Source organism: Haliaeetus albicilla, chromosome 20, assembly GCF_947461875.1.
Source record: "Haliaeetus albicilla chromosome 20, bHalAlb1.1, whole genome shotgun sequence".
In the NCBI taxonomy this organism is placed as follows: domain Eukaryota; kingdom Metazoa; phylum Chordata; class Aves; order Accipitriformes; family Accipitridae; genus Haliaeetus; species Haliaeetus albicilla.
The window spans coordinates 28233141-28254344 of record NC_091502.1 but is presented as its reverse complement, the minus strand read 5'-3'; the positions used below and the strand labels follow the sequence as shown (position 1 = coordinate 28254344).

At 51.9% G+C, this 21204-nt stretch overlaps 2 long non-coding RNA genes across 2 annotated transcripts; one reads left to right on the top strand and one right to left on the bottom strand.

Annotated features, from left to right (window-relative positions):
* Positions 1 to 12349: 12349 nt before the first annotated feature.
* On the bottom strand, positions 12350 to 19059 carry LOC138690219 (uncharacterized). The gene is made up of 4 exons (XR_011329028.1): positions 19000 to 19059; positions 15362 to 15711; positions 14973 to 15031; positions 12350 to 12439 (listed from the first exon to the last, which is right to left on the bottom strand). It is a non-coding gene; the product is annotated as an uncharacterized lncRNA (long non-coding RNA).
* Positions 19060 to 20154: 1095 nt separating this feature from the next.
* On the top strand, positions 20155 to 20943 carry LOC138690218 (uncharacterized). The gene is made up of 2 exons (XR_011329027.1): positions 20155 to 20323; positions 20618 to 20943. It is a non-coding gene; the product is annotated as an uncharacterized lncRNA (long non-coding RNA).
* The last annotated feature ends 261 nt before the right edge of the window (positions 20944 to 21204 follow it).

The window sequence follows — 21204 nt, the reverse complement described above, 5'->3', positions numbered from 1 at the left end:
GAAAAGAGAAGGGACAGCTAGCTGGAGAGGAGGGTACAGTTTGAAAGGATGGAAGAGGGAACGGAACAGAGAGAAATACGGGAAAGATAGCAAGAGGAAGCAGGGCAGAGGGCCAGCAATAGAAGAAAAAAGGGACAGGGATCTGGACAGATGGAGAAAAAAGCAGGAGGAACAGATACAACATGATATGATGGGACAGGAAGTAAGAGAGAGCGACAGATGAGAATAATGACAAGAGACAGAGAGAGACTGTGAGAAACACAGGAGGTTGGAGAGAGAGAGAGAGAGAGATTAGGACCCCTGCAGAGAGAGAAGGCATGAATAAAAAGAGTAGGGAGCACCACAAAGGGTCAGAGAAAGAGAAGAACAGGAAGGACAACGGGGACAGTGAGATACAGAATAAACCCCCCCCCACATGTTATACACATATTATCCAGTAATCAAGCCCATTTCAGAGATACACAGTACCTCAGCCCCTTTAAGAAAAGTAACACATTGACCGAGCCCAATTCGGCAGCACACAGAACCCGAGCAAATTTCAAAGTCGGCGCACCGCGCCCGAGCCCCTTTCGGCGGCGCACCGCGCCCGGGCCCCTTTCGGCGGCGCACCGCGCCCGGGCCCCTTTCGGCGGCGCACCGCGCCCGGGCCCCTTTCGGCGGCGCACCGCGCCCGGGCCCCTTTCGGCGGCGCACCGCGCCCGGGCCCCTTTCGGCGGCGCACCGCGCCCGGGCCCCTTTCGGCGGCGCACCGCGCCCGGGCCCCTTTCGGCGGCGCACCGCGCCCGGGCCCCTTTCGGCGGCGCACCGCGCCCGGGCCCCTTTCGGCGGCGCACCGCGCCCGGGCCCCTTTCGGCGCCGCACCGCGCCCGGGCCCCTTTCGGCGCCGCACCGCGCCCGGGCCCCTTTCGGCGCCGCACCGCGCCCGGGCCCCTTTCGGCGCCGCACCGCGCCCGGGCCCCTTTCGGCGCCGCACCGCGCCCGGGCCCCTTTCGGCGCCGCACCGCGCCCGGGCCCCTTTCGGCGCCGCACCGCGCCCGGGCCCCTTTCGGCGCCGCACCGCGCCCGGGCCCCTTTCGGCGCCGCACCGCGCCCGGGCCCCTTTCGGCGCCGCACCGCGCCCGGGCCCCTTTCGGCGCCGCACCGCGCCCGGGCCCCTTTCGGCGCCGCACCGCGCCCGGGCCCCTTTCGGCGCCGCACCGCGCCCGAGCCCCTTTCACAGTTACGTAGCTGCGGAGCCAATTTCTAAGTTGGGCAATTACTAGAGCCAGGAACGCACACCCTTTCTGTTCACCCAGCAGCAGCTACATTGACCTCGAGGTATCTACAACTTTCCCTTGGATGCCCAATTCTAACAGACACTTTCACTTACTTCAACAGCTAAGTTTACCTATGGGCACTAAACGCGCATGCTTCGCTCTACACTTGCCTTTCTGATTGCCATTACTACTGTGATTCTCACAAGGAGACCTAATTACCTGTCTTTTTTTCATTTTCTTTTTTTTTTTTGCTTCATTTGGTCTATTACTGATTCCACATACGTTCAGCTAGGTCAGTAGTTACAGTCCAATTCTACAATGTACTTTTTCTACAATATATAGAAAAGACTTATGGCCTCACTGGTCAAATTTTTGACACTATTAGTTTTATTCCTCTTTTAACCATTATTTTTACAAATACATTTTAACTCCAGAAATTTAGCATAACCTTCAGAAGAAACGCCACTATTAGTACCTGCAATTCTCTACGGAGCGGTCTTTTCCACATTCCTCGCTCCCGTTACATCCGTCGCTGCACATCCAGAAGTTTTACTCCCTGAGGTGACATTACCTGCACGATCCCCATTCCCGGGCAGAAAACGAGTGAGCTCCGCTCATCTTGACAGACTGTCCACTTCCACACCTCGGCACAAAAACAAAAACTGAAAAGTATCATTACATCACAAACTACAAAGAGCACCCAAATATTTTACAAACCCACCACAGAAAAATACAGTTACACTCACGCACTTCGCAACCCTGGCCTACTCCATGCTGGCCATCTAGTCCAACTCCCCCCACCCTTCACCCGCAAAATCCTCAACTGTTTTCCAAAGACCATCCACCAAACAACTTATTTCCCTGTGCTGACTGGCAATTACCACGTTCCAGGGCAGCGCTCCATGGGAATGCTGTTCCCAGGAGCCTTGAAAAAAGTCACCCTGCCTGTGAAAACCCAGGCCCGAGCCGGACCCCAGTCCAAACACTGGCAATCAACATTGCCTCATGGAGCAGCTGGGACCGGGGCGGGGGGGGAGGGAAACAGGGCAGGGGAGGACACACCAAAAACCAACCCATGTCCCAGCTGGGTTTTTTTATTCTAAGTTGTTGTTTTGGTTTTTTTTTCTAATTCCCTGAGAAACATCTCAACTCTACATCCAACCTGAAAGGAAAAAAACAAAAAGGCTAAACCACATAACCCTACAAGGTTAGACACATTCACAACACACCACTCATTCAGATCACATGCACGCCAGCCCTCACTCTCAACTCATCCATCTTACCACCCAGAGGCCTCAAGAGGCCGTCACCCCGTGCCTGCGGCACTGGGGCCTCAAAAATCACCCTGCCTGCAAAAACCCTGGCCCCAGCCCAACCTCCTTCCAACCTCCCCACAAACTGCCCTTCTGTTACACCAATGTTTCAACACACACCATCATCTCCACCTTCCGTGCATTTTCAACCCGATACTTAGCTTTCACAGTGCCACATGGCACAGTCCAACCTCCGTAGCAGCTGTGTCACCTAAACGCAAGGTTCCTTCAAGCACCTCGTGCCCTGTCATCACCTGCAAAAACAACACACAAAGCTTTTCAATAGACACTTCATCCTTGAGAGAGAAGTCCTCCACCGCTTCCCACCTATTCCCAAAATAACACATCCTCACAGTCAGTGTCCTCCATGGCACTTGAAAAAACAGAGCATCTCAAACACAGAGCTGTCCCAAAGTTACCGATCGCTCCAAGACCCATCACGCTGCTACTCAGACCTCAAGGCCTTGACCATTTCTACAGACTTGCCACAAAGCATCCCCATAAACATTATGAACACCATTGCCCAGTTACTGCCTTACTCTATGCTAGCTCACAGTCCAATTGCGATCCCCTCAGCTCCTTGCATGCAAAGAACCCAAAGTCATTAAACCTTCTGTGCTGTCTCTACAATGCCATACAACACACACAGACAAACGTAGACCTGTGTAATTCACATGCAAAAATAATGCCATACAAGGCAGTACTCTTATCTCGGTCAAGACAAAACAGCTCAGAGCACTGCCATACCACACAAAACAGAACAGGGACAATGCAAGAGACTCTCAGATGACAGTCAATACAAGTACAGACCAAAACAATACAAAACCAATACAGAACCATAGAAGGCAAGGCAGTCTCTGGTGGCAATCGATACAAGGGCAGAGCACTGCAATGCAAAACACAATGCAGGGCCATGCAACGCGAGACAGTCTCACATGACAGTCAGTAGAAATACAGAACAAAACAACACAAGACAAAGGCAAATACAGACCAATACAATGCAAGAAAACTGCAAAACACAGCAAAGCAAAGCAGTCTCATGGAGCCACCGGCCGCATCTTCCTTCCAACTCCACTCACGGACCCACCTCCTTACAGTGCCCTGCTGCCTTCCCTCGTCGCTCTGTGGCACGCACCTTGTCCCTCCGCATCTGAAAAAAAACCAAAACCAAACATATTGAACGAGTCACCTGGATGCAGAGCAAGAGCTTCACAACTCCAGAGGTCTTGATTCCATCTACAAAGACCATCTGGAGTCCAGCTACAGCCTACCATTTAAAAAAAAAAAAAACAAAAAAAAAAACAAAAAAACAAAAAACCCCCCCACCAACAAAAAAAAAAAAAAACAGGGCCAAAATTTAAGCCCATCACATGCAAGACCTAACACCTTAGAGAGTCAAATCCTCTTCACCGCCCCTCAACAGCCCCTGCCGCACAGCTCCAATCGTCTCCGTGAAACACTATCGGCACGGCTGTTCACGCAGCCCGCCGATGGCTACTCGAGCCGAGATGACTGTACAACCCTTGCCTAAACGGTCTAGGCACATCAACATTTGACCCGTAGACTCTTATCGCTGTTCCACCTACCCCTGACTCTACATCCCCGGGCAGAGCAGCTCCAAGCCAAACACACCCGTGCGCAGAACGTCACCATGTGGAACACTACCAACGAGGTGATTCAAAGAGAGAGAGAAAACTCTCAGCAAGAAGAATGACGCCCAGACGGGAGGCGTCTTCGGACAAGACGACCTACGGAGCCGCAACCATGAGGCCAGGAGGCTCTACGGCAGAGCCTCCAGAGAAAAGAAGTCGAACAGAATGGCCCGTTACAAGACGGCACTGTCAAAACCCAGACGACAGACGCACCAGAAGCCTGGCATCGAGACCTAAGGATGTCAGGATGCGGGGAAGAAGTACAAGTCCAAGAAAACAGACGGCTAGAGAGCAGAGCTGCCAATGCAGCCCAGAAGAACGCTGCCAAAAGAGGACCGACCGGAACCCGCCGAGACCGATCCATGCTTTAGAGCTCCGAGCGCAAGAAAAGAAGCACCCGATTGGCACCGGGCCGATGAGTACGGGCATTCGAGACGCTAGGGACAGCACCCGAAGCGCATGCCGCGCTCCTCCGGCGCAAAGCGCAACGAGGACATCGAGACCTGAGGAAGGTCTAAGAGCACAAGACAGACTACGCAAACTACACGCCACCGAGGACACGGGCTGGAACTGCCCTGCCTGGCACACACAGGTCTCGTGCTGAAAAGCAACTCGCTCCCTTCGCCTGCACAAAGGTGACTGCTTTGGGGCAGCCCTCTCTCCTGCGCTAACTTTAAAACCCCTCCCTGCAATTCCCAGCTGTGTCCCTTCCTCCCAGCCTCCCCCCAGCCCGGGTTCCTCAACTTAGCTTTCAGAGGGCCGAGGGTCCGAACCCACCCTCCACAAAACCACACGGGCTAACTGGGATGTTCCTCAAGGGGACACATTGCTCTTCAACATCTGCAATGAAAAAAACAAACAAACAAAAAAAAACCAAATCAGAAAAGGGAGTAAGCATCCCACTGGCCAACACCAACTACTTCCCCAACTCCCCCCTCCTCACAAGTGCCACCGCGTTCGCTTCCCTGCTCATTCCAGACTCAGACCCTGCAGCCGTCGTCACTCGTGGTACCCAAGGTACCAAGAGACACCGAGTTAGCATGGCGCTCATGACAAGTCATCGGCCCCACGCTCCTCCTCACTAATCCACAGCTCACCTCAAACGCTAACCCAATTCAAAGATAGCCCACACAGCGCCTCCAAAACAGAAGGTAAATGCTTAACCGAGCAGCCCCACAATACTTCGCTATTCAACACCGACCCGGCCGACGACCGCCTCACCTTCTCGGACCCCTCACCGGCATGCAGCTTTGCAGGAGACCTTAGAGCAGACTTCACGGTACGTAAAGGGTGCCTATAAGAAACCTGCAGAGGGACTTTTTACAAGGGTGTACAGCAATAGGACAAGGCGGTAACGACTTCAGTCCTAAGGAGGGTACCTTTAGTGTAGGTGTTAGGAAGACGTTTCTCACTAGGGGTGGCGAGGCACTGGAACGGGTTGCCCAGAGAACCTGCGGATGCTCCCTCCCTGGAAGCATTCAAGGCCAGGTCAGATGGGGCTTTGAGCAACCTGGTCTCGCAGAAGGTGTCCCTGGGGGGGGGGGGGGGGGGGGGGGGGGTAGGAACTAGAGGCTCTTTATGGTCCCTTCCAACCCAAACCATTCTATGATGCTATGACATCCAAATCCAACTGCAAAACTCATCTGAGAAGGGCTGGTGAACCCTCCTCCCTTTCCCCAGCAGTCCCAAAACTTTAGAAACCCCTTTTCTTCTCCTCAACTGTCAGGAAAGGAACCCCACTGCTTCCTGACGCCTCCTGCCCTCCATTCGCACCCCTGAACCCCCTTCAGTGGCTACTCCTCAGGAGCCGCTCTTCTGAGCCACATCCCAAATTCGGGGGGCACCTCCTAACCTACAACTTCCCAGAGACTCTGAGCTCTGCTACATGCCCACAAAATAAAGTCAAGTCCCAAGGCCTGTAATCTACGAGGAGCCTGCCACAAGCTGCAAAGGTTCCAGGGACAACGTGGCATTCTGTGGGCAATGAGGAAAAGCGACGAGGCATCCCAGAGCCTGAAAGGCATTGTGCCTCACGGCCCTTCTGCTTTCTTCAGAAATACTAAATCTCCATATACAGATGCATACAAGACGCTCACCCTAACCCCTGCTAAACAATGTCACCATCGGTCCCGTTAAGAGAGATATCAGCAACTTACACAGCATACAGCAGAACTGGTGGAAAAAACAAGGCTCCTTTTTCAATAAAGTTGGGAATTCCAGGAAAACACAATGCATGAAGAATTAAAAAAAATACACTAAACAATGCATACTACTAAACCATCTTTCTACCCCCGAACACTCAAAACAAAATTACTGACCTGAAAAAAAGAAAGGAAAAAAAAAAAAGCTGCATACAAGTGTTACTTTCTACCACACATGCTGCTGAACCTTGACTGGTCCTGAAGCTCTTACCTCAGGCAGACACCTCTTCCCAAAGGGCTGAGCCAGCTCAAAAGCTGCAAAGGACTCAAGCAAGAGCTGAGCACCAACACCAGAGAAACCCAGGAGCACAACGAGCTCCCTTAGCAGAGGCTGTGGCTCAAATAGCCCGAGCCTCCGCCCACCACCCTTAGCACAATCACCTGGGAAAGGGGAAGGGCAAACCACCAGAAGTTATAAAGTCAGCTGGAGGAGCAGCAGCACTGCTCTCACCTGCCTTAAATTTACAGCAAATGAGACCCTGAACAGAGAAAGTAACCCCCCCCAAGAAATGACACTACTTGCTCCTGTACTACAGCTACAACTATTGCATCAGCAATGGGACCAGGTAGGGAATTAAACTTAATTTTTCTGGGGTGTAGATAGAAAACAATAGATGCCCTTCTAAACTATGTAAGAAACTAGCTCATTAAATGCAATGACGATGTTGTTATCAAAATTGATGTGCTTTAGTTTCCTATAAAAAAGCCAAAACGCTCTGGGGTTATGATTCATTTCTAGCCAGACTGTGCATACCACCTAACTTCTACAGAACTACCTTCTGGATTGCAATAACAAAAACATTCCTGTGTTATCAACACTGTTTTCAGCACAAATCCAAAATGTAGCCCCATACTAGCTACTGGGAAGAAAATTAACTCAATCCCATCCAGAACCAGCAAAACAGGGTATGTGACAGAGACAAAAGAATTAAAAAATGCGGACAGCTAATTAAACAAACAGACATAGGAAGAAAATTTAAAAGGTGATGGGCTACATGACAGACAGAAATAACTTAAAGACAGTGAATAGGTTAAAGTAGACATAGAAAGAAAAAGTAAAAAGCAACGGGGTACACAATAGTGAGGAAAGAATTAAAAAACTGTGATACACAGCTCAATACAAGTAGACATAGAGGGAAAATTTAAGAAGTGATTGGGTACAGGACAAAAAAAAAATTTAAAATAGCCACAGTGAACTAAAACTGAGAAATATAAAGGAAATTTAAAAGTGACACAGGGAAACAGGACAGAGAGGAAAAAAAATAAAAAATAAAGACAGTGAACTGGATAAAAGTAGACATAGAAAGCAAATTTTCAAAGCAACAGGGTACACAACAGACAGGAAATAATTAAAAAATAGCAATAGGCAGATTCATAAAAGTAGATGTAGCATCGTGGTTTAACCCTGGCTGGCAACTAAGTACCATACAGCTGCTCACTTACTCCACCACAGTGGGATAGGGGGAGAATCGGGAGGGTAAATGTGAGAAACTCATGGGTTGATATAAAAAGTTTAATAATTCAAAAGACTTTTTTTTTAAAAGTTGTACAAGGAAAAAAAAAAACAGCAAATGAAAACAATTGCTCACCACCAACTGACCGATGCCCAGCCAGTCTCAAGCAACTGCGTACAGGACAGAGAGGGAGGAATTAAAATATAGGGTCAGGGAGACAGAGAGGGGAAGATATAGAAATTAAATTTTCAAAGTAATGGGGTACAAGGCGGTACAGAAAAAATAAAAAACAGGGAGAAGAAGCTGGTCAGAGAGAGGCATATTAAAAAATCAAAAGGCAACAGGGTACTGGGCAGAGTTGACAGAAAAATAACAAGTTTTGAGGAGCCATACACATAGGTGGGCAGGCAGAGAGGGAGACAGAGGAAGGGAGGCAGGCAGACATCTAAAGAAGGGAGGCAGAGGTGGGCCAGGGTGTAGAGGAGAGGACGTGTGACTCACCACAGCTCCTGGTGCCGGCAGGAGACCTTCATCGCCCCGATGCTTCTCTCTCTGCTTCTGCCCCTTCCTCCTCCCCAGTGCCGGCTGCCTGACCCTCATCCACTCGGCAGCACACAGCGGATGCCTCAATGCTCCTCATCCACAAGGCTTGCTTTGATACATGGTGGCTCACGCATGTAGCCAACAAAGGCCAGGGACAGCTCAGAGGGATCCTTCCTTGCCACAGGGACTGGCCATTCCTTGCTGCAAGCACCTACCAGCCAGACCCCCATGCACTCCCTCCTCAGCCAGTTCCCCTGCCCAGGCAGCCCCCTTTACAGCTGGAGCCCCTTCACACAGCAGGGCCAGCCCCATCCTCAGCCTCACTGGCCACACCTGAGGCTGTCCCAGCCCCAGCTGGAGCCCGTCAGGAATAGGGGCCATTGCCAAAGCCCCACAGCACATCATCCCTGCCCCTGCACCTACGCTCATCCAGGGAGACAGAGGAGGCAGGAAAAATTTATTCATTAATGCATATAAGAAATCCTGGCAATGAGTTGGCTACAAGGCTCGGTGCACAAAGGCAGCAGGATGGGGGGATAAAAGGGAAGAGAAAAGCAGGAGGAAGGACAGAGGGACACAGAGGTGCAAGACAGGGAGCCAGGAAATTGGATGCTGGGAACAAGAGAGGGACAAGAAGCAGGAAAACGGTGTAGAGAGAGAAGAGCAGAGAGACTGAGCAGAACAACAGGGATGGAGATGGAGGAATAAATAATAGGAAGCAGGGAAGAGAAGGGGAAGAGAGTGGCAGGACAGGAAGATAAAGACGGGACAAGGGACAGGGAAACATTCTCAAGTGATACAGGAGAAGAAACAGCAAGAACTAGAAAAAAGAAACAGGGAGCCAGGTAGAGAGAAAAATTTTAAAAAGCAACAGCATACAAGAAACATAGGCAAGAACTAACAAATAGGCACAGGGAGATGTAGAAAGAAGGAGATGTAGAAAGAAAATGTAAGAAGTGACAGGGTACAGGACAGAGAGGGAAGAGTTAAGAACTAGAGACAGGGAGATGGATAGAAGGAAACCTAGAAAGAAAATTTTGAAAGCAACAGAGTACAAGAATCAAAAAGTAGGTACATGAAGCTGCATAGAGGGAGACGTTAAGAACGAAATTTGAAAAGCAACAGGGTACAAGAAACACAGGCGAGAAATTAAAATAAGGTCAGGGAGACAGAGGGAAAAGTAGCAAGCTGGGTTTAAGAAACATGCAAGAATTTAAATAGGGATGGAGAGGTAGGAAGTTTCAAAAGTGATGACATACAAGAAACATAGGCAAGATTTAAAAAATAGGGACAGGGAGCCTGATAGAAGGAAACTGTGGTGGGTTGACCTTGCCTGGCTGACGAGTGTCCACCAAGCCGCTCTATCTTTCCTCCTCCTCAACAAGACAGGAGGGTAGAAAATACAACAAAAAAGCTTGTGGGTCAAGATAAGGACAAAGAGATCACTCACCAATTACTGTCACAGGCAAAACAGACTCAACTTGGGGAAATTAATTTGTCAGTCAAAATCAGCATACAATAATGAGAAATATGAACAAATCTGAAAAACACCTTCCCCCCACCCCTCTCTTTTTTTCCTGGGCTCATCTTCACTCCTGACTTCTCTACCTCCTCCTACCAAGCGGCACAGGGGGAGAGGGAGTGTGGGGTTGCAGTCAGTTCATCACAAGTTGTCTCTGCTGCTCCTTCCTTCTTCATGTTCTTCTTCTGTTCCAGTGTGGTGTCACTCCCATGGGGCCACAGGTCCTGCCAGAAAACCTGCTCCAGTGTGGACTCCTCTCCACAGCGTCACAGCCTCCTTTGGGTGCATCCGCCTGCTCTGGCGGGCTGCAGGGTGCATATCTGCTCTGCCATGGACCTCCGTAGGCTGCAGGGAGACAGCCTGTGTCACCATGGTCTTCACTGCAGGCTGCAGGGGAATCTGCTTTAGGACCTGGATCACCTCCTCCTTTTCCTTCTTCGCTGACTTTGGTGTCTGCAGGACTGACAGCTTCTGCACAGCATTTTTTAGCCCTTCTTAAATATCACAGAGGTGCTACCAGGGTTGCTGGTTGGCTCAGCTTTGACCAGTAGCAGCTCCATCTTGGAGCTGGAACTGGCTTTGCCCAACATGGGGGCAAGTCCTGGTGTCTTCTCACAGAACCCATCCCTGCAGCCCCTGCCCACTGCCCTGCCCCAGCTTGCCACACAAACTCACTACAACAGTGATTGGCTACAGGGCAGAGAGGGGGGATTGAAAAGTATGGAAAGGGAGACAGACAGACATGGGGCGGGGCGGGGCGGGGGGGGGGGGGGAGTAGCAATGGGCTACAGGACAGAGAGGAGGAACTAATAAAAAGGGAGAGGATACCAGACAGAGAAATGGAGAAAAACAAATATTAGTGATGAGCCACAGGGCAGAAGGAAGAATTAAAAAAGGGGACAGTGAGGTAGATGAGAGAGACTGAGAAATATCAAAAACACTGATGATCTAAAGGGAAGAGAGAGGGAAAATAAAGAATAGGGACAGGGAACCAGACAGAGAGAGAATAATAAAGACAAAAATGGGCTATGGGACAGTGAGGGAAGAAGTTAAAACATAGAGACAGGGACCTGGAACAAAAGAATCTAAGAAAGTAAAAGTGTATCCAGAATACAGGGCAGGAAAAGGAATTTAAAAATAGAGACACAGCATCAGACAGCTGAGAGCAGCGGGAACTGTCAAGGGCTAAAGGGCAGACAGGGAGGAATTAACAAGATTGGGATAAGACGACAGACGGATAGATGGAGAAAGAAAAAGTAGTGATGGGCTGCAGGGCAGACACAGAGGATAAAAAAAGAGGGATGGGACAGGTCAGAAGTGCAGAGAGAAAAAGAAAACAGAGAGGCAGAACAACAGAGAAAGAGGGGGACTTAGAGAACAAGAGAGGGAGAGGTACAGGAAGAAAAAAACAAAAAAATTAAAGCAGTGAGAGAAAGAAAAGGTGGGGGCAGGGAGGGACTGGGATGCAGAAGAGGGGTGACACAGCCCCAGGGGTCCAGGACTCACTGTACCTCCCGCTCTTGGAGCTGCTGGGAGAATTTGACAGTTCAGACATGTCTGTCTCTCTCTCCCTCTCCCTTCCTCCTCTGTAGCTGCAGTCACTTGACTGTCATCCACCTAAGGGAATAGATTGGTGCCTTACAGCTCTTACAATATGAGGCTTCCTAGAAACACAGCCTCACATGCACACACACACTACATGACTGTACTGTGGTTTTGGTTACGCATACAGACCCCTGCCGTGCACACTGGTGATCGGATCTGCTGAGGACTACACGAAGAAGGATCCATCCTCACCTGGAGAGCCAGGCTATCTCCTGTCTGCAGCTGCTAGCTGGATCCTTGTAATGTTCAGTTATAGGGAATTTAGTCATTGGGCCTAAAAGTAGCTCATGGTCACAGGAGCGTTCCAGACGCTTTTAGAAGGCCTTGAACAGAATAAACAAGAAGAGACAAAAAGAAAGATACCAATTAGAAAAACACAGGTGCACATTCCACGATAAAGGGAACTTGGCACAACCAACCTCAATTCAGGGGCTTATCTCGACCAATTGGACTAAGACAAGTCCTGCATGCTCTAATTAATACGGCCAATTATGTCCTATGTTTATGCGCGTGTACAGAGCGGGTATAACTAACTTTATCTTACGTTTGTGCGCGTGGACAGTACCGATGTAACCAATCACCGTTTATGCTTGTGCACGTGGACACCCAATGCTTGCATGCAGCAACAAATCAGAGTTTCTAAACAACTTAGAGAATTGTATAAAAATGATCAGCTAAGCTCAATAAAGGGACGACTTTAATCATCATATTGGTGTTCTATCGTCCGGGCCCCGCACAGAATAATCCCTAAACCCTACAGATCCTCTTTATTTTATTCTTCAAATAAAAAATATTCTTCAAATGCAGACCACTACGGAAACTTTCCATCTGTCTCGTACCTTCACGGCAGAAGAAAGGGCAACCAGGGCGAAACGGTGGCAGCTGACATCCAACTGAGAGAAGGAAAAAAAAAAAAAAAAAAACAAAACAACACTTTAGCACAAAGCTGGGCAGGAATCCAAAGCTGCCTTTTTTTTTTTTTTTTGGTGAAGGTTTGTGAAGACAGTACGACTGAGCGGAGGAAAAAGTATTTTTGCGTCATCTTCGGTACAGTTGTTGACACAGGCCACTAGAGCTTTTGCATTTTTCAGACAACCATGCCTTTTTTTTTCCCCTTTCTTTTTTGACTCATCAGCAACTTTACTTTCACTAGAACTCACTTTCCTAGATACACGCAGGTGACAGACATAGAGACCTACATACATTTTCTCAAGCCTTCGTATAGCCGAGGCTTCATCACCCTATACGTCCCAAGTTGAGTAGTTTTGCTAAAGAGCACAGCAACACATCTGTCCTTGTGAACTGCCTCGTTGCAAAAAAGGAATCATTTTTTCCAGGCCGCTGCTCCAAACGGTCAAGATCTTTTAAAACTGCAGTCGTGCCACCAAACCCGCTCAGGGTCCCTCTAGCTTTTGACCGCCCTGAGATTTAACAGGCACACGCTCCATTCCATCTTCCAACAGCAAAAATACGTTAACGCTCTCGGACCCAGAGCGCAACCCTACGAATGTCCACGCACACACCCTGCCGTTTTGATGAGGAGCCACCGAGCAGCCCTGCGAGCACAGCTGCACGCGCCAGATCGGTTTCCCCTGCGCCGCGAGTTACCGGTTTCGGTGAACGTAGTTTCTGACGCTTTAAACCGAAAACCGTATCTCGACGCTTCGCCACAGCAGAAACGACCCATCGCTAGAACGCTACAAAAACGCAGTAACACCAATTGCAAACCCACAGCAGCAACAGCTCCAGAAATATTTAGACCGGGAACAAGGGAGAAAAATAAAACAGCTTCATCTCACGCACAGGGGAGCGGCAGGCAGAGAAAAGGGTCGGCATTCTGAGCCCTTACAGAAAACGGGCATTCTCCTTCCGTTCCTCAGCCTGCCCGTGAAGGTCTAAATACCGCAACGCTACCACGGCAACGTCGAGAGTAGGGAACAGCAGCCCTGCCACTGGACTTGCCACTGACCCATGCTATTTACGTAGCAGGACGCGTACGCACAGGGACACGTTTTGCCACACACACCCCTGAACTTCCTGAAAATTTACGTTTACCGAAAAAAGCCATTTGGAACATATTGCCAAACAATGTTCGGCAAGAAAGCTTTGATGCATTTGACACACGCAAGTTTTTGGTCACTTGCTATTTGCTTCCTGTTGCTGCTGCTGTTCTTCCTTCAGAAATTCTACTCGTCGCCAAGTTATTCACTACTGGTTCAAGCATTTGCCTTCCTGGTATTACCAGCACATTCACAGAGGCAAGTAACTTAATTGCTCTTCTACAATTATCCAAACGACAATTACAGCCATGAAAGAGAAGGAGAGGTCAGGCAGCAGAAGAGCTCTGCAGGCTGGCACCAGTCAATATTGCACTCTCTAAAAACAAACAACAACAAAACAAAACCGTGACCCTGTATCCTTTTTTTTTTTTTTCCTTCTTCTTTCAGAGCTCATCCCTGCCTCAGCATTTTGTCTTGTCAGAGCATGAAGCGCAGGTGATCTGTACCCTGACGACTTCTGCATGTGATGAATGCCTGTTCAGAAATAGTCCAGATCTGCAAGACTGGTGTCATTTATATGGTTTTAATCATCATAACTCAAATTTTATTTACTCACGCATTTGTGAGGAAACTAATTAACTTTTAGACACTGCCTCTCCTTTTTTTGGGGGGTGGGGGTGGAAATGTGTTAGAGACTGAAAAACATTACGATTCAGAGCTCCCAACCACGAGGGAGTGGTGGAGAAATCAATGAAAGCAAAGACCAACAGCAGCAACATCAACTGAAAGTTGGCTTTAATTCCCACGTACTTAAGCGACTCTCCAAGTCTATGCCTCGGTCCTAGGAATGACTAGTCCCTTTTTGGAAGGACAAACTTTGTCACTTAAAAGTCCTAGACTGAAGACTCCGCTGAACGGAATGGGGATTGTCCCACGGGACAACATGCCATCAACAATCTTAATGGGGAAGGAAAAAAAAAAAAACCAAATAAAAATCAAGTTTAAGTACCAGTTCCCATCGTGTTTCACTCATTACATTTCTACTAGCATCTAGGTGCTCAAAAATGAACTACAGGGACACCACATATTCCTAAAAATTCAGTTATACATAAAAAAGTAAAAGGCTATTTCCAGCTTGCCCATCAAATCAGTATGAACAGAGAGAAGAGAAACACTCGACCCTGAAGAAGCTAACAGGCAGCTCTGAATTTACCAGACAGGAAATTTCGTTCTTTCACCTGAAACAAAAACACATCAAGGGACCAGTTCAAGAATAGGGCACGATCTGTTAACAGCAATTTTTCCATCAGCTTTTCTGCACTAGCAGCAAATTTGCCTTCTCTGTGGGTTTAACGTGGAGCATCTGTAGTGCCCTCGAACTCGCAAGTGTTTCTCTCCGCTCCCCCAGCCCGATACGTGCAACTACCCAAGCAGCAAGCGGAATTAACCACGCAGGATTTTCTTCGTGTGACGCGGAAGGTGACACTGGGAGAAGAGGAGACAAAGAAATGAACCTGCTTGTCACACCCAGCCAACGGTGAAAAGACAGGGGAGGATTCTGCCGGAAGGGCTCTGCACCCCAGGAGCTCCCGCCGGCCGGTTTCTCTCCCCTTTGCCCGGTACCAAGGGGACAATGACACCTCGCCCGCACCCCCTCGCAGGGGGGGCTGCCCCAGGAGAGACGGGGGACCCCCACCTCGCTTCTGCCTACGGGAACGGACCGGGAGAGACCCTCCACGCAGAGAGAGGAGCGCGGCGTGGATTGCATGCCCAAGGGAAGAGGCCGGGCTCCCTGCTGGCAGAAGGACAACTCACCTCCCTGCTGCTCGGAGCTGCTTGCTGCGGACAGCCCTGCCTGCGCCCGGCCGCTCTTCCGCCATGCTGGGAGCGCAGTCCGGCCGATGGACGCTCCAGCGAAAAGACGCTCCAGCTAATCGCGCCTCCTGCTCGTTAACAGCTGCAGGTACTTTTGCCTCTGGCTAATGCACGCTCCAGACAGCGGACACCCCGCCTCGTTCCAGCTCCCGCTTGCTACAGTTCTGGCTTGTTGAAGCCCCAGCTCCGCACTGAAGCTCCGGCTGATTTCAGCTGCTTCTCCTTACAAGCTCCAGCTACGTGCAACGGTCTGGGCTTTCCATAAGGTTGTATATCAACTGCTGACAAAACTGGAGCATTAGGATTAAACATCAGAGTTACACGCCGAATAAATATTCGTTAGTTTGCGCGATTAATTACTTAACAACTATTCTGAGCAGCGCAGAAAGAAGAGCTGGACTCAAAGAGGGCACGTGGGGTCTGAAAAGCACCTTTCCCCCCCACAGACCATCACAGATGTTGAGTTCGGCCTGCTGCATGCTGGACTCCCGAACTTCGGCGTCCAACACAACCAGACCCCCATCTCCGGGGAGGGTCCACGCACCCTGCCCGCCCCCCGCTTCCCCCCACAGCCCCCAACACCCTCCCACCTGCCTGCAAAACCAGCCAAGCTGGCTCCCGCTTTTGGCCCCCACACCAGCTGACTCGGGGCCCATTTGGGAGCCAAAAAACCCGGCTGCTGAGCCTGTTCTCAAGGCCCAAACACGCAGGGCCGGACCTCTGTTTCTGGGCCCAAAGCCGCGCAGCTCGGTCTGTTTCCGAGCCCCCGCATCAGCCACGCGAGCCTGTTGTCAAGCCCCAGGAACAGAAAACTTGTTCTCCATTTCTGACCCTGCAGTGCCCACGGGCGACGCTGAGCATAGCCACCCCCCAGCCCTGCACCCCCGGGGCCCCACACGTAGTTTCGGGGAGTGCTCGGGACCTGCGGAGGGCCCGGCCCCACGCCTCTGCGGGGCAGCCCCATCACAGGCAGGGCGTCGCTTCACGATTGCCGTTTCAGGCTTTATTTCCCCGCCATCACCGGCACGGCCAGGCCCCCACCCCAAACCCCCCAGCCGAAGCACCCCCGCGGGTAGCCGGGCCCAGCCACCCAGAAAACAAGAAAACCAAAGAGGGTACAAGACAGAGACCGTGGGGAAAGGCAAGGAGAAGGACACAGAAACAGTGAGAGCGCGGGAGGGATAGGGAGCAGGACAGAGAGATGGAGCAAGAAAGGAAAAAAGGACGGGAGGCAGAACCAAGGGAAAGAGAGACAAGGACGGGGAGCAGGACAAAGGGACGGAAGAGGAAAAAAAAAAAAATAGCGACGGGCTGCAGGACAGAGATGAAGGGATTAAATAGACACAGGGAGCATGACAGAAGGACACAGAGAGACAAAAGGGACAAAGAGCAGGCCAGCATCGGAGGGGAAAAAAACAACTGCGATGGGCAGTGGGAGAGAGATACGGAAAAAGAAAAAAGTACTGAGGAACAGAAAAAAGAAAGAAGCGACAGCTAGCTGGACAGGCGGACACAGTTAGAAAGGGCGGGAGAGGGAATGGGGCAGAGAAAGACAGACAGAAAAGGTAGCGAAAGAAAGCAAGGCAGAGGAACAGCAAGGCGGGGCGGGGGAGAAGGGACAGGGGTCTGGACACAGATGGAGAAATAAGCAGCAGGGACAGAGGAGACAGAAAGAGGGACAGGGAACATGGCAGAGAAGGAAAAATCAAGACAGCGGCAGGACGGAGATAACAAACTGGGACGGTCCTCAGGACAGAGAGGAATAGGAATACGAGCAGGGAGCAGGACAAAGGGATACAGCGAGAAACGACGGGACAGGAAGCAAGACAGCGCGACAGACAAGAACAATGAGAACGAGAGAGAGAGAGAGACACTGACAGAGACAGAGACCGTGAGAAGCACAGGGGGTTGGGGAATTTAGAAAGAGAGGTATCAGGAGCCCTGCAGAGAGAGGGAGGGTGAATAAAAAGGGGGCAGGAAGCAGCACAAAGGGTCACAGAGAGTAAGAGATGAACAGGAAGGAGGACGGGGACAGTGAGATCCAGAATGACAAAAATAAACAGCAACAGCGAGCAAGACAAAGGGATAGACAGAGAAACAGAAAGTAGGAAGAAGAGAGATAGGAAGGCAGGCACACAGAGCGGCACGTACAGGCGCAGAGAGGAAAAGAACGCCAGGGGAACAGGCCAGAGAAATTGGGACGCGGGGAAAGAGGCGGATGCAGATCAGGACAAGGAGATGGAAAAGGAAAAAACAGCGACTGGCTGCAGGACAAAGATGGGGATGGGGGGGGGGGAGAGGGAGAGGGAGCAGGACAAGAATGCAGAGAGAAAAAGAAAGGGGGGCAGTCGAATAAGAGAGAGAGAGAGGAAGGGGGGGAGGAAGAGGGAGCAGGACAAGAGAATAGACAGAAGAGAGGAGGCACAGGGAAGCAAAATTAAAAAAAAAAAACAAAAACAAACACAAACGTCACAGCAGCATGAGAAAGCGAGGGGGTCAGGAGAGGGGGAGGGAGGGACCGGGAGGCACAAGAGGAGCGACAGGGCCCCGAGGGCCCAGGACTCACCACAGCTCTCGCTCTTGGAGCTGCCAGAAGACCTTGCCAGTTCAGACGCTTCTTTCTCCTTCTCTCCTCCCTTCCTCTTCTGTAACTCCAGTCGCTTGGCTGTCCTCCACATAACGGAACACGTGAGCGCCTCGCAGCTCTTACGAGATGAGGCCTCCTAGACACGTAGCCTCGCTCGCTCACTATGTGGCCGTACCGCGCTGCTGGTCATGCATACAGACCCTGGCGGTCTAACCTGCTGTGGACTACGAGGCAGGCTCTCTCTTGCCTGCAGCAGGAGGCAGCTGCCAGCCAGATGGCCTTCCGTTTCTTCTTCTTTACCTTTCTGTGGCCTCTCCAGCTTCAGCAGCTCCCGTCCACAGCCAGTAAGCGCTCCGCCTGTCCCTCTGTGCTCCCGCGCCGCGAGGAGAGGGAGGCCAGGCAGAGACAGCCCACGCAAGCCTGAGGCCGCTGCAGTCAACGGCATCCCCGGGGACGAACGGACAACCGCACTCACAGCGTGGCCTCTGGGAGAGGGAAAGAGGCAGCAGCCACTGTTATTACCGTAGCTCGACCCTGGCCAGAGCCCCTCCTTCCGCAGGGGCGTCCGCAGACGCCGCTCGTTCCCCGCGCCGCTGCTAACGGCACCCACGTTCAGGGAGACTCGAGAACATCGGAGGGCCAGCTTGCTGCCCTCACGACAGGGCTCGGGGGCTGCCTGTGGCTACAGCACAGGCTCCAGGGGAGGGGCTGGAGCTGGGGGCAGCCGCACGGGCCGAGCGAAGGCGCCGGGGGAGCTCCGGCGACTCGGGGAGGCGCCCGCTGGCCGCGCCTGGGGGGTGCCCGCCTCCGTCCCCTCTTCCCTTCTATCGGCTCTCGGGGAACTGCCGGGCGCTGCCCCGGCCCGGCTCGCCTCCGGCGGACCGGGAGCCTGCCGCGGCGGCCGCTTCGCAGCTTCCCGTCCCGCCAGCCCCGGGCGGCCAGCGGGCAGGAGGCACCTCCCGCCCCCGCCCCAGGGGATCGCTCGCCTCACCCGCGGTCCCGGCGCTCGCCCGCTGCCGCTGAGACCCGCGCCCTGCGCGCCACCACGCTGCTCCCAGGGACCGCGCATGCGCCGGAGGGATCAGAGCCGGCGAGCGAACGCCGGGCTGCCCCACGCGCAGGACGGCGCATGCGCCCGGGAGGGGCGTCCGCACGGCTGGTCGGGGAGCGGGCGCAGCGGGAAGCCCGCGGAAAACCACACGAAACCGGCAACGCTCCTGCGTCTGACCTTGTCGGACCCCGGAGGCCGCGGCGGCAGCGAGGACTACGGCGCGCCCGAGAGCCACGCTGCCGCCCGGCCGCCGAGTCCGCGAAAACTACAGCTCCCGGCATGCCCCGGGAGGCAGCCTGCCCTGTTGCCTGACCCCGAGGGGACGCCGCTTCCGTTTCCGCCCACCCCCACGCCGGCGCAGCCGCAGTTCCCGCCGAGCCCCCAGCGCCGCTCCGGGCAGCTCCGGCGCGCTTTGGCCGCCGCCGCTCCGGCACGGCGCGGCCCCGCTGCCGCTCCGTGCGTCCGACACGGACCCCGCCGTCCTCCTCGGGGCTTATCCCCGGAACCCGCCGGCCGACTGCGCAGCCCCATCACGGGGCCCGGTGAACACCCCCCCCGCGCGCTCACGTGCTCCCAGCCCCCCTGTGAGCCCCCCCCCCCCCGCGCACACGTGCTCCCAGCCGCCCTGTGAGCCCCCCCCTCCCCCTGCGCGCTCACGTGCTCCCAGCGCCCCTGTGAGCCCCCAGGGCTCGGCCGCGGCACAGGCGGCCCCCACCTCCCCCGGGCCACCCCCGCCTCCGACGTTCGCGGTCCGAGGGGCGCCCGGCCCCGCTCACCTTCTCCCGAGGGGCAGCCGCAGCCCGGCCACCGTTCCGCTCCTGCCCGGGCTCCCACCGGCCCCGCCCCGGCCCCTCCCCCGGCAGCCCCCCCTGGCCCCTCCCCCGGCAGCCCCCCCTGGCCAGGGAGGGGCCGTCCCCATCAGCCTGACTGCCCACACCTGCGGCTCCTCCAGCCCCGGCCCGCAGCTGTGGTACCCAAATCCGGAACAAAACTCCTCAACACCAATGTGAACTTAAGCAGCAGGCACTTCCTTGATTGAATGAAAGATGTCAAGAGTCAGCTGAGTTGGAAGAGGTGTTAACTGGGGTCAAAATACAGATTTTAATACCCGTCTTATTGTAGTTCTAAGACTTGGCCATTGCCAGGTATCATCTTTTCCATTTACCCAGGTCCACCAGTGAGGCCACAAGGGAGATTTCTTCCAGAGAGAGGATAGAGTTATTAAGTCTAAAGTCCACGATTTGCCTTTCTCCTTCATGAAGAGGTGAGTGGATCGTATATCATCACTAGTCACCCAAACAGTTAAGCCTGAACTTTTCACCTGTCCTTTAATACAGTCAACTCCAAGCTAAATTTTTTCCATTCTTAAGAGGGGACCAAAGATCATGTAAAATATTATTATACTTTCTACAAATACATCCCTATCGTAGAGCTTTAGCTACTAGAGAAAGTCTTTGGAGTTTGGGGTCAGAGGAGCTGCAAGTATAAACCTTCATTCAGCTCTGTTTAGGATGTGTGATTTTTCTCTGGTTGTCTAAACCAGTCTAAATTTCCATAGATGGTCCCAACTCTGGGTGGCTCTAACAAGGATCCTGGAACTCCAGTAAATTCTAAACATCGTTTTATATTTTAAATATGATCCCAAGTTCCTTTTTGCACTTGTCTCTACGGTTTTGGCAACTGACGGCCCCAAGGGGTGCTTGTACAAGTTTCTCCCGAAGGGCGATTAAATGAATTCTTTTGTCCATGAGGTGGATGGTTTGGTAATGTTATAATTCACAACGCTATAATTCCTTCTTTCAAATTTAAAAAAAATAATTGCCTTTTAAATCCATCCAATTTAATTTGCTAAAATGATTCTCATTGTTCTGCATCTTTTCTCAAGTTCTGGTTAAATTCAATGTCAATATTCTCCACGGAACTAGATTTTCATCTGACTTTGGAATCGGAAGGCAGGCTGTTACTGAGGTTAAATTTTGTGTTTTTACAAAACTTTGAATCAGTTACAAAACTAGATTTTTTTTTTTAATCCAAATTACAAAAACGGTTAATCTCAAGATTAATAGCTCAAACAATAATTGTTTCATTTTGTTTATCTCATGTTTAGAACCCCTCAAAAAAAATGCATACACCCTCTAAACACAC